Source organism: Selaginella moellendorffii, unplaced genomic scaffold, assembly GCF_000143415.4.
Source record: "Selaginella moellendorffii unplaced genomic scaffold, v1.0 SELMOscaffold_113, whole genome shotgun sequence".
In the NCBI taxonomy this organism is placed as follows: Eukaryota; Viridiplantae; Streptophyta; class Lycopodiopsida; order Selaginellales; family Selaginellaceae; genus Selaginella; species Selaginella moellendorffii.
Genome location: NW_003314374.1, coordinates 342413 through 355064, shown reverse-complemented (window position 1 = coordinate 355064; position 12652 = coordinate 342413).

The window sequence follows — 12652 nt, the reverse complement described above, 5'->3', positions numbered from 1 at the left end:
CCATTTTATAAAGTAACCCTATTATAGATTACCATTTTTGTCCTTAGCACTAAATTAATATTCATCAATGGTTTGACACCAAAGGCTCACCATGTTTTGCCCATCATAGTCTCTCCAACTTAAAAACTCATTAGACAACTTGTGGTGGTTCTCTCTCTTGATTAGTTTATTTCTTGCTAAACTTATTAGAGATACCTTTTTTATCTCAATCCCACTTCCCAAAGAATATCCGAAAGGACCAACTGACAGGTAACTTTCAATACCTGAAGTCACATTCGCAACAATCATCCTTTCTTCTATTTCCTACCACTCTAAGCATTAAGTTCCACTTATTTATAATTTGTGTTATAATTGTTTATGGCTATATTATTTGGCTATCTTACTATTCCATCTTTTAGAACTTTCACCTTTACCATATTAGAGTGTTAAGGAAATCTATCCTTGGATACATATTTCCTTTCCCACAATCCGTTAACATCCACCATTTGATAGTTCTTTGCTTAAATTGTCATTTGGATTCTTTCCAATGATTTTTATGGTTCATTATTGGCTATTAGTCTTTTGCTTCTATCATTTGATTGTTACATCACACAATATAGAATCTCTACCTCCATCCTTGAGATATCCTTTTAGTTCTATAGTAAATCTTCTATTTTGCCAAGTCTAAGAAGTGTTCACCCCTAGTAAGTTTCCTTAGCATTTTTTGTTGTGGGATCTATCCATAGACCATCCTTATGACCCATTTATGGATTCTTCCTTAGAGATTATTTTCTTGAACTCACAATACTATTGCATTGTCACAGTTAGGTGTCTTCCCCATTTGGTCACATTGACCAAGTTATACCATTACCAATAGTTCAAATCAACACTTTGAACTAAAAACTTTATTCCTTAACTTCACAAAGATTTTATCCTTATTTATCCATAAAATCACTTAGTGATCTCACCTTGACACTTGTTATTTACTAATAGATACTAGGATTTTTGGACCTTTAAGTTATTAACCATGATCTCGGGGGCATCCCCCACACTTGGCAGTGTGTCTGTAGTCCAACTTCACTCACTCACTCAACTCAAACACACCCAAGCACCAAGTTTGTCTCTCTAGAACTTTTATTGATTGAAACAGGGTACATCTAGGCATCAATCAGCTTAGTGATAGCTGGGTTCAGGAGTTCTTCCAGGATTTCTCTTATCAGTCGATACCACACTTGACTGTAGGTGGGGCAGTAAGTCATCATAGTCTGCTCTAATTGAATGCTTAGTCTCTCTACTATCCAACACACTCTCAGATTGCAAGTGACACGATCTACATGTGGATCATGTCTAGGGATTTCATGCTGTCGCACCATTCTACACACCTCTTCCACTCCTAAATAACTGCTTTTGTGACCTCCTATACACCCTCCTAAATACTTAGGAAGATTCTAGGATATCTCATTTGGAACCTCCCAGAATATTCCTAGGCTACTGTATATATGCTTGTAATTCTAAATTGTATTAATTCTTTTCATTTTTTAATTTTTAATTACACTGATCTTTATTTTTATCTTTTATATATCAGAGCTACAGGATATTCCTATATGAAATATTCCAGCTTTAACACTAGAAGTTTTGCTAATGAAGGTTCTCCACAAGCTTCACTCTTGCAACTTTAATTCAAAATATCTTCTAATTCACATGTCCAACCTTCTTGATCTTGAACTCGTTAGAAAGCCCTCATTGAGCTCTTCAACCTTCCTAAAATCTTCATCTTTGAAATCCTTACTACATGCAAGGTAATTGCCAATAACTTCTCAACTTTAAAACCACTTGAACTTTACCAACTTCAATTACATCTCCCCTCTGAGGCTCTAGCATGCTACTTCACTTCCTTTTGCACTTCTTCCAACTCACAAACCACACAAATCTCTAAAAAACAAGGGAAAAATGCAGAGTTAACCTTCTCAGTTGATAGAGCCTAAGCCAGCCCTTTTATCCAAAGGTTTATAACAACTAAGACTAGGTGTCCTTATCTCATTCACTATGTTATAAATGATTAATTTGTCCATTCTACTTTAACCACTAAGCTATACTTTTGTCCACTTAGAGGAGTCTCACTCACGAACTCCATAAGTTTAGCCCAATGAATGGCATCTATGTCACTTAACCTTGGCACTTGGTCCAAATGCTCTACGTGTTTAATTCTTTGATCGACACCCAAAGGTACCACCAACATATCAGCTTGTTATGTTAAAGCTATACCCATTCACCCCTGCCACATCAGTAGTCTAAGACCATCTGCATCACAACCCCATCTCTCAAAGATTGGGCCATTTGCCTAAGAGTGGTCATCCTTGGCCACACATTAACACCCTTAGGATTGTGAGACACAAATCCCTAAGCCCCAAAGTGGAGCTAAAAGAGTGTTATGTGGTAGTGGCTAAAGCGAAAGCCAAATGAGTGTAACACGTTTGGACTAAAAGTTTCGACTTGAAAAGTTGAGAGCGGGAGTGGAACTCCCAATGAAGTGCTCGAGGAAGAAGCATGAAGCAACCAATAAGTGAGTCTTTATAAAAAGAACACAAGAGGACCAACATATGACATGTGGAAGGGCCCGAGATGGAGTCCGAGATGGACCCAAGATGGAGTTCGAGATGGAGTCTGAGATAGACTCGAGATGAAGTCCAAGATGGACTCGAGATAGAGTCTAAGATGGACCCAAGATGGAGTTCGAGATGGAGTTTGAGATGGACTCGAGATGGAGTCCGAAATGGAGTCTGAGATGGAGTCTGAAATGGACCTAAAATGGAGTTCAAGATGGAGTTCGAGATAGAGTCTGAGATGGATTCGAGATAGACCTGAGATGGAGTTCGAGATGGACCCGAGATAGAACTGAGACCGAGACCGAGATCGAGACTAAGTCCAAGACCGAGACTAAGACCGAGTCAAGTCCGAGTCCGAGTCTGAGTCCAAATATTAATACAAGCTGTTAGGTCAAAGGCTAAAGCAATCGTCCCCCAGGGAGGAGGGAGGGGGCAGGGGGGGGAGGGGTGTAGGGGGTTGTAGGGGGTTCCAAAAGTATAGTAGGGAGAGTGTGGGGGTTGGACTCTAGTGGAGTTAGTTTGGCCAGGAAAGGCTAATTTGGCCCAAGAAGGCTATACCCAACTGTTGGGTGATGAGATGACCGTTGGGAAGTTCAAGGCTAGAGTGAATACGAACTGACAAGCGGGGTAGCTTAGTGAAGTGTTCAAGAGCTGGCTCTAGTTCCCCTAGGAGATCGAATAGTCGATGCTCCCAATCCAAGTGTGGGTGGCACTATCTACTTGGATACATGGCATGGCTCAACGAAACCTCATTTTAAGCCCATGGCTATAGCACCCAAAGGCAGAAGGTGGGGAGAGTACCCAAAAGGCTGGCATAGGGCCAGGTGTTCCGAAATATTGTCCTAAAGTCCTAGATTATGGAAAGGAAGAGGAGTGGTCCTCTTGTGTAGTGACCAAGGATATGGTCATGTGGTGAGGAAGTCCCAGAGGATAGTAGGACTTAGTGGTCAGGCCTATGGGCCTTATCCTAGTGGTAGTGTTGGCAAACACGGCCATGGACAAAAAAGGGACTTAGTGGGGATTGTAAACGTGATATTGGGGAAGGCTATTCCCCATGTCTACGGGCATCTTAAGGATGCTAAAGTAAAGATAAGTGTGGGCAATGTTGTTGGAAGTGATTGGTGATGGAATTGTGAGTGTAGATGATATGGAATGGGTGAGAGGAATGTGTGGAGTGTAGTAATGGTAAGGGAAGGGCCAAAGAACCTGGAACATAGACCAAGCCAAGCAAGGAACCTCCATACAAATGGCAATGCACCATGAACACAAAATCCAAGGTATGGGCCATAGTCCAACGGAGAAACACCCCGTAAAAGAAAGAAAAAGAGCCATGAAAGTAAAGTGAAAGAAAGAAAGAAAAAGAAAAAGAAGAGAAGAGGAATGCCTCACCGGATGAAGCGTTTGAGGTGAGAGTGGTTGTGAGCGTGTGGGAGCTCACGTCCCTCAGCATTAACTAGCACGTATGCTCCACCTCCGATGTGTCACAAACAAAGTAGGGGCCAAAGAACTTCGAAGGTGGCGTGAACTCCTTGAGTAGAACAAGATTGCCATCCTCGAATGGTTCAGGAGACCACTAGTGATCAATGATTGACTTGATCTTCTGCTTGCCTCGAAGGAGATGTTCCGATATGGATCATCGCTGTTCTTCCAAGGCAAGAACAGCCAAGTCACGTGTATGAAGCTTGTCCTCATTGCTAAGTTGCATTGCTGCTGCATATCGAAGTGAAAGTGAGAGCGATGGCACTTGGATCTCCACTGGAAGCATGGCCTCTGTCCCATAGACAAGGGAGAATGGGGTTGTAGAGATGGATGTCTTGAAGGACGTCCAAAAGGCCCACAACACCATAACCAAGTGTTCATGCCAACACTTTGGGTGATCCTCCACAAGCTTTGAGGTGACTGTCTTCATTATCTTGTTGTTGGACTCCACCTGACCATTGCACTCAGGATAATAACTGCTGCTCTTCACGTGCTTGACCTGTAGCTACTGGAGAAAATGCTGCATCACCTATTCAAGGAAGCCATTGCCACAATCGGAAACCAAAATAGCAAGAACTCCGAATCGGCAAATGATGTACTCGTAGAAAAACTTTGTTGTAGACTGTTGATCTGCCTGTTGCAAAGGGGTGGCCTCAACCCATTTTGTGAAATAGTCCGTCGCCACGATGATGTATTGCTATCCTTTTGAGCTCGGTGGGTTTATCGGGCCGACGAAGTCAAGTCCCCACTAGAAAAAGGGACCTAGAGAAGTAATGAGCTAGAAAGGAAGATGTGGAATATGGCTCCGGGGGTTGAACTGTTGGCATTGCTCACATGCCTTTGCATAGGCCAAGCTATCCTGGTGAATCCGAGGCCAAAAGTAGCCATGGCACAAGAGGAGTTGTGTTGTGACCCGTCCCGAGAAATGCCTTGCACAAGAGTGGAAAGCGCAAAGGAGCTCAGGGACCTCATGTTCCCCCACACACCGCAACAAAACCTTCTGAGAAGTTCTCCTGTAAAGGTGTCTATTGAGAAGGCAAAACCCCCGTGCTCGAATCTCCAATGCCTTTTGTTGCACTAGTGAGGAATCTGCTAGGAACTGAGCTGAATCCAGGTACACTACAATGTCCTGTAATACTGCTGGGACTACAAAGGAAGTAGCTTCAGCAACCAAGAACTCGCTCGGATCCATCACACAGTTGTGCCGCATGTGAAAAGTTGGCTGGAACTCTTGGATGGTCACAATCCAAGATAAAGTACAAAGACTGTGAACTGGTCGTTGTAAAAGAACGGTTAGCACATTAAAATAGACGTGGAAATGGATACAGGCTCCAGTGAGAAAGTGACAAAATCGCTCCAAGGTGTAAACAACAGCCACTGCTTCTTTTTTTGCATCCACGTACTTCTTCTCAGTCTCCTAACCTCTATACCCGTTGTGATGTAAATGTCAAAAGGAAGTTGTCGTTCTAGTGGTTTGTTAGGATTCTATCCCTTACACCCTAAACCAACTGGCTAAAGGGGTGATCATTTGATTGTAGGGCCCTTTCCTTATCTTATTATTCTGACCTGGTGCCTAACAATCCTCCCCCTTGTCAGGGAATGATCGTCCACGATCATACTTAGGCCACCCTCTGGTCACCATGGTCCTTCTCTTAGGGTCTACCAAACCTTGGTTCTCCCTCTAGATCCACCATGTTGAATATTCCTTCAGAATATTCCTACCCCACTCGTCAGCCACGAGAATCGAACTGGGCTCCGATACCTTTGTTATGATCCGCCACAAAAAGACAGAGATCTAGCTGCCCTAGACTATGCTACGCCACCTCTTGAGGTTCCTCACGACCCAACCACCCCCAAGCTACCTCAAAAACTCCACTGCGCCGCCACTCCACTATGAGCCCTAGGGTAGGTTAAGTCCTTTACCCTAACATGCCTTAATATACCCTTGAGCCTCCCTTTGACTGACGTTGACCACGTAGTCAAAGTTGGCACCTAACAATTCTTCCCCCCCAACAAAGTCCTTGTCCTAAGGACGAGTTCACCCTTTCTAGGGAATCCTGCTCAAGCTCCTAGTCCATTTTCCACAGCCGTATACATCAAGGAGGCATTAGGACTCCGACAAGTACGTCGACAACAAGTTTGAGCAGCATCTTCCGGAAATCAACACTGGCAAGCAACCTAACACTAACGACACACCCGAAAACAGTCCCAACACAGAAGAAAAGACAGAGGAGGGTCCACTAAACAACAACAACAATTCCCCAGCTTCCTCCTACACTGACTTTGCTGTCAACCCTGACAACCCCTTGCTCTGAATCACCTTCGGACTCCACGGTGAGAATCCGACAAAACAACCTCGACAATACCACCATTACTACCAACAGCAAATGGTAGTCACTACTGCCATCGCTAACATACCTGTCAGAAGACATGTCTCTTATCCACTATTTCATGGTCTGAAGTTAGAAGATGTTGAGAAACATGTCGAACAGTTCCGAGAAGCAATCTGCATCAACAGCTAGATGACCGAACTCCCATACTACTTCCAATGTACCCTTTGAAAGAGAGCCAACGAATGGGCTCAAAAGCTTCCTCAAATACAAGTTTCGATGACCTCACACTCAAGCTCGTAGACCGATTCAAGTCTTCCCTCACTCAAAGCCAATGACTTCACAAGATCCAAAAACTCAAGTAGAAGTCTGGTCAATCCATCGACGATTACACTCAAACCTTCACTCGACATGCTAGTAAATGCGGCAACAGTGCCACCAAAACTTTACTTTACCAATGGTACATGCAAGGCCTCCAACAATCCCTCCGAGAAGCAGCAACACACATCAACGTCACCACTTACCTCGAACTAGCAAGAGCCCTTCAAGATGTTCAAGCTTGACAAATGACAGCACAAGTCGACGACACGGATAACTCAGATTCTAACATCAGTTCCAACGACGACTTTGATGATGAACTCGGAGAGAGTACCAAGTCAAAACTTCAGAAACTCAAGAAAACAATTGATAAGCTCAAGGGAAAAGCCAAGGCTGACATCAACAAATTTCAATCTAGAATTTGGTGTACTATGTGCAAGAACAAAGGACATCCAGCAAGTGACTGCAAGCTCCAAATCTCCAAATGCCAGATCTGTGCCAAAGAAGGTCATGATGCCAAGACTTGTAGATTTTGAAATTCTCCAGAAGTTTGACAAGTCTCAAACTATCCCTGACAGCAATTTCGACAACCATATCCAAATCAATACTTCGACAACTACCTAGCACCACCTCTGATAAACTGGAGACCACCGAGAAACAACTTCCAACAACAGAGTCGACAATGGAATGATCAACCTCGCTACAACAACTACAACAATTACAACAATGACTGCAATAACAACTATCGACAATACCCGCCGAACTGGAACTACCCGGCAAACCAAGACAACTACAACCAAGGATACCAACAATACCCAAGATACCAGAACCGAAGATACCAAGGAAAAGGTTATCAAGACCAGGGCTACCAAGGCAACTACAACAACTGGCCATGGCAACCTCGACTTCAAAACCAAAGCAGTCTGCCGAGGCTTGGTCCACCACCTCCTCGACAACAAGATCAGAACCAGCAACGACCACCAACAACAAGGATGGTCGAGACCGATGAACTACCTTATGCTGACAATGATGACTCTGATCTTCAAGTCATGGCAGTACAAACCCGAGCACAAATTCGAGCAGAAAAACAACAACAACCAGACAGTGATTCCAGAGATCGTGAAGAGAATGGCCCGGAGAGCTCGACAAAACTCCAGGATTGGAAAAAGAAGTAGAAGTTAGCCGCCAAGATACAACAGCAACTCGCTCTACCACCACCTGAGTTAGTGATTTTAGACTCTGACAATGAAGCTCAACCATCACCAGCTTGAGACTCAATACCAGAAAACTGACAGACAAATCGTCTGACATCGACACCGACACCAGAACACAATTTGGCAAACTTCGAGGAAATCCAAGAAGTAGCAGAGACTATCCTCAACCAAAATATTCAGATCACTGTCGGCCAACTGCTGAAGATTTCACCCTACCTCACCAAACAGTTCACTAATCTGACATCTGCACCAACCAACACTTTGACAGACTCACCAAAATCAACCTAACACGGACAGCTGTCGACACATTTCGAACCAAGATTCAACCAGGTGATTGCGACAATGATGTTCCGATAATTGACCTATGACTCGACAAACACCTGTTTGCCAGCCATAATTGACGGCAGCTCCAGCATCAATATTATTGAAGAAAGTCTTGTTCAACAACTCAACATTGGCCCAATCCACTCGGCACCTTTTAATGTCTGAATGGCCGACCACCGATTTGTTCAACCCAAAGGCATCATCTACAAAGTCAACACCACCATTCAATGCATCGAAATACCAGTCAACTATGTCATCCTCAAACTACTAGAGCAGACCGATGGATACTCGATTCTCCTCAGTTGACCTTGGCTCCGAACTGCACGAGTTTATCAAGACTGGCCCAATGACAATCTTATCCTTCGAGGACTGGATGGCCCGACAACCGTGTCGACAAAAGCGACCAAATCGCTGTCCAGCCACAACCGACCTATTGACTTGGAAGAATATAATCTCGAAGATGGCCTCAACGACTATGAAGGATAACAAATCCTCAAAGCCTACCCTGATCTTGAACCTTTGGCTAAGATCGACCTGTTCCGAATCGTCGCCGACTTCCAACGAGAACGACCACCAATTACATCAGCACTGAAAAATCCAGTCACTCAAGATACAAAACTCAAAGCGCCACTAGCATTCACAGTCAACAACCACAACAAAGTCGCCTACATTCCCCAGCTGACCAAAAACTCAAAAAAGTCAGCCTTGCCGATGACGGCAACAAACACTACATTGTACTTGCCACTGACATCTCGGCAATTTTTTGAGACAAAGGTATCCAACTTCTCCAAAAGAAGAAACACTTGTTCTCTTGGAGTTACTAAGACCTTAAGGGAGTTTTACCAAAACTCAGCCTTCACATCATCACCCTTCTTCCAAACTCAAAACCAAGAAGACAAGCAGCCTACTGGATGAATCTGAATCTGATGGAACAAGTAAAGAAAGAACTCAACAAGCTTCTCCAAGTCAAGTACATCTACCTGATTCAGAATCCAATCTGGCTTTCCCCATTGGTGGTTGTGCCGAAGAAAAATGGCAAACTTCGAATCTATATCAACTATAAACAGCTCAATGACGCCACAGAAAAAGATGTCTTCCCGATACCATTTACCAACGAAGTTCTTGACGCAATTGCTGGACATGAGATGTACTCCTTCCTCAACGGTTTCTCTGGCTACAACCGAATTCACATCACCGAAGAAGATCAGCACAAGACAGCATTCATCAGTCCATGGGGAGCCTATGCTTACCGACAAATGCCTTTTGGACTCTCCAATGCCCCATTCACCTTCCAAAGGCTCGTCACCAACACTTTCCAAGACTACCTCACTGATTTCATGAAAGTCTTCATAGACAACTTTAGTGTTTTTAGCTTGGAAGATCGACATCTTGAATGCCTCGAGAAATGCCTCGACAAGTGTGAGGAGAACAACATAGCACTCAACCCCGACAAATGCACTTTCTTCGTCAAATCTGGAGTACTTCTTGGCCACGTTGTCTGCAAAGATGGCATTCTCATCAATAAGGACAAAGTCGACGTCATCTCCAAACTCAAACCACCAAAGAATCAGAAAGAACTTCGATGCTTCCTCGGCAAAGTCAGATATCACTGACGCTTCATCCACAAGTATGCTCACATTGCCAAACCACTCACCAAAGGCCTAAAGCAAGATGCCCAATGGACATGGACATTCAAACAGCAACAAGCATTTGACACTCTCCGACTCAAACTCACAACAGCACCAATCCTTGCCAAGCCCGATTGGACACAAGAGTTCCATATTCATGTCGACACTTCTAACGTCGCCACTGGTGCAATTCTCAGCCAAACTCAACACGACAACTGAGATCAACTGATCTACTACGCTAGCCAACTACTCAACCCAGCTGAACGAAATTACACCACCACTGAGAAAGAAGCTCTTGGCATGATCTACTCACTTCAGAATTTCCAACACTACAACTGTCAACCAAAGTCATCCTTTTTGTTGACCACAAGGCACTCCTTACCTCATCAACAAGCCAATACTATCTGGTTGAATATCAAGATGGTTCCTTTTACTACAAGAATACAACTTCGAGATCGTCTACAAACCCAGAAAAAATCACAAGCAAGCAGACTATCTCAGCTGGATCACCACTGGCAACAAACCCGAAAGACTCACTAACGACTTACCTGACTCAAACCTATTCTGAGTTTCCATACCGGCAACCTGGCTCGACGACATCTTCAGTTACCTAAACTCAGCAAAAGTTCCAGATCAGTACACCATGTCTGACCAAACGAAGACTTTTGTTGCTAAAACCCGCTGATACTCAGTCATCGGAGGCACTCTCTACAAACTCGGCATTGACAACATTCTTTGCCGATGCATCAAGCTGCCAAGCACAACTCAAATCATCAAGGAAGCTCACAATGGACCTTCCAGTGGACACTTCGCTGCCGACACCACAACTTGGAAGATTCTTCAAGCCGGCCTCTAGTGGCCAACACTCTGGCATGACACTGAAGAATTCTCCAAATGCTGCGACACATGTCAACGACACTGATTACCACCGAAAACTCAGACTCAACAACTCAACCCAACATTCCTGATGGCACCATTTTAGAAATGGGGACTTGACTTCGTCAGACCCCAAGTCAGCACCCATCAGTCAGCACCCATCAGTACATCGTCGTCGCCACCGATTAGACTACCAAGTGGGCTGAATCAATACCTCTCTAAGATGCCAGAGCCAAAGCAACAGCAACCTTCATCTACGAAAATATCATCACTTGTTTTGGAACACCACTCGAACTCGTCACTAACAAAAGCACCCACTTCATCAACAAACGATCAAACATCTTGCCACCAAGTTCAAAATTTGACACAAAACATCAACACCATACTATCCTCAAGGCAACGGTCAAGCAGAAGCAACGAAAAAAACACTGAAGACCATCCTCAAGAAAAGTCATCAATGATTCTAGCAAAGACTGGGACGACAAACTTCTCAACGTACTTTGGGCCTATCGAACTGCATATAAAGTCACCACCGAAATGACGCCATTCAAACTCACCTTCAGAACAGAAGCCATCATGCCAATCGAATTCATCGTCCCAAGCATGCGAGTCACCGTCAAGTATAATCTCGACACACAACATGCAATTCAAGAACGGCTTCAGCAACTCGAACGTCTCAACGAACTTTGATCAATGCCCTCTGGACACTTCACGCCATCTAAAAACAAAGAAAAGCTTGACATGACCAACAAGCATCCCAGCACAACATTCTGAAATACAGCATCAATGATCATGCTCTTTGGTACCAAGGACCCATTGGCAAACTCGGCCGAAAACTCCATACCAACTGGCAAGGATCATTACACTCTACCCCAACGGCACCGCCAAAGTCAGCACACTTGCCGAAGAATTCACTGAGATCGTCAACCTTAATAACCTTCGACCATATCACGTCGACATGTTCAACATCAGCACCTCAGCAAATTTCTGACTCAAACCAACAAACACCCCAAAACCAACAATCGACAATCACCCCAGTAGACAAACTTTAACTCAACTCAGTTCGACACAACTCAAGTCCACGAACTCTTCCACCAACTTCAGCAACAAACAATAACAAAAATCTGTGTCCCAAGCTACCGTTGGATCAACACCACCTCAGCAGATATCAACAGTTGAACTTGAGTTAACTTCATCAGCAATCTCCACCATTGATCTTCAATCAAACAAGTCCAACCAGATCAATTTGGTCAACAAATCTCCACCGTTCATCACCAGCAATCGAGCGCCACACGATCAACAATTATGGGTCTCACAAACCCTAACGGGGCGAGCACTTTGATCACAGAAAATGAAGAGAAAGATACCAGCTCATCCACCCCAGCACCTCAGATACATCATACACCATATTCCTAGGCTTCCCAGCAACGACACAACCACCTGGCTCAAGGACCATGGATTCGAGCTCCTCCACAAGGCCTTTTCAACACACTCTGATAAAAAATTGGCAAGGAAGCTGGCCGCCTCCTTCCACCCCAAGAACAGCACCATAACCGACGGCACCAACAAGATCACCCTCAGCCCAGCAAGAATCGCCTCCGTTTTCAAAATCTCCAACAAGGGACTGCTAAAATTCTCAGGAGAAGTTCCACAGCAAATCATCAAGGCCAATCGAGAGATTACCAGTGAGCTCACATGGGAGGACATCGAGGCCTCAAAGCCCTCCTCCTCTACTACGAACTTCGCCCAACAGATCGCACCATCGGCAAGCGCACAGCAGAAGTCTACAAAGCTCATCATCTCCACGAGCTCCTTCTCAAGCATCTTGACCGTGCCATCCTCACCACACTCAACAAAAAGACCATGCGAACAGTAATGTTCCCACTGCTGGTAGCTCC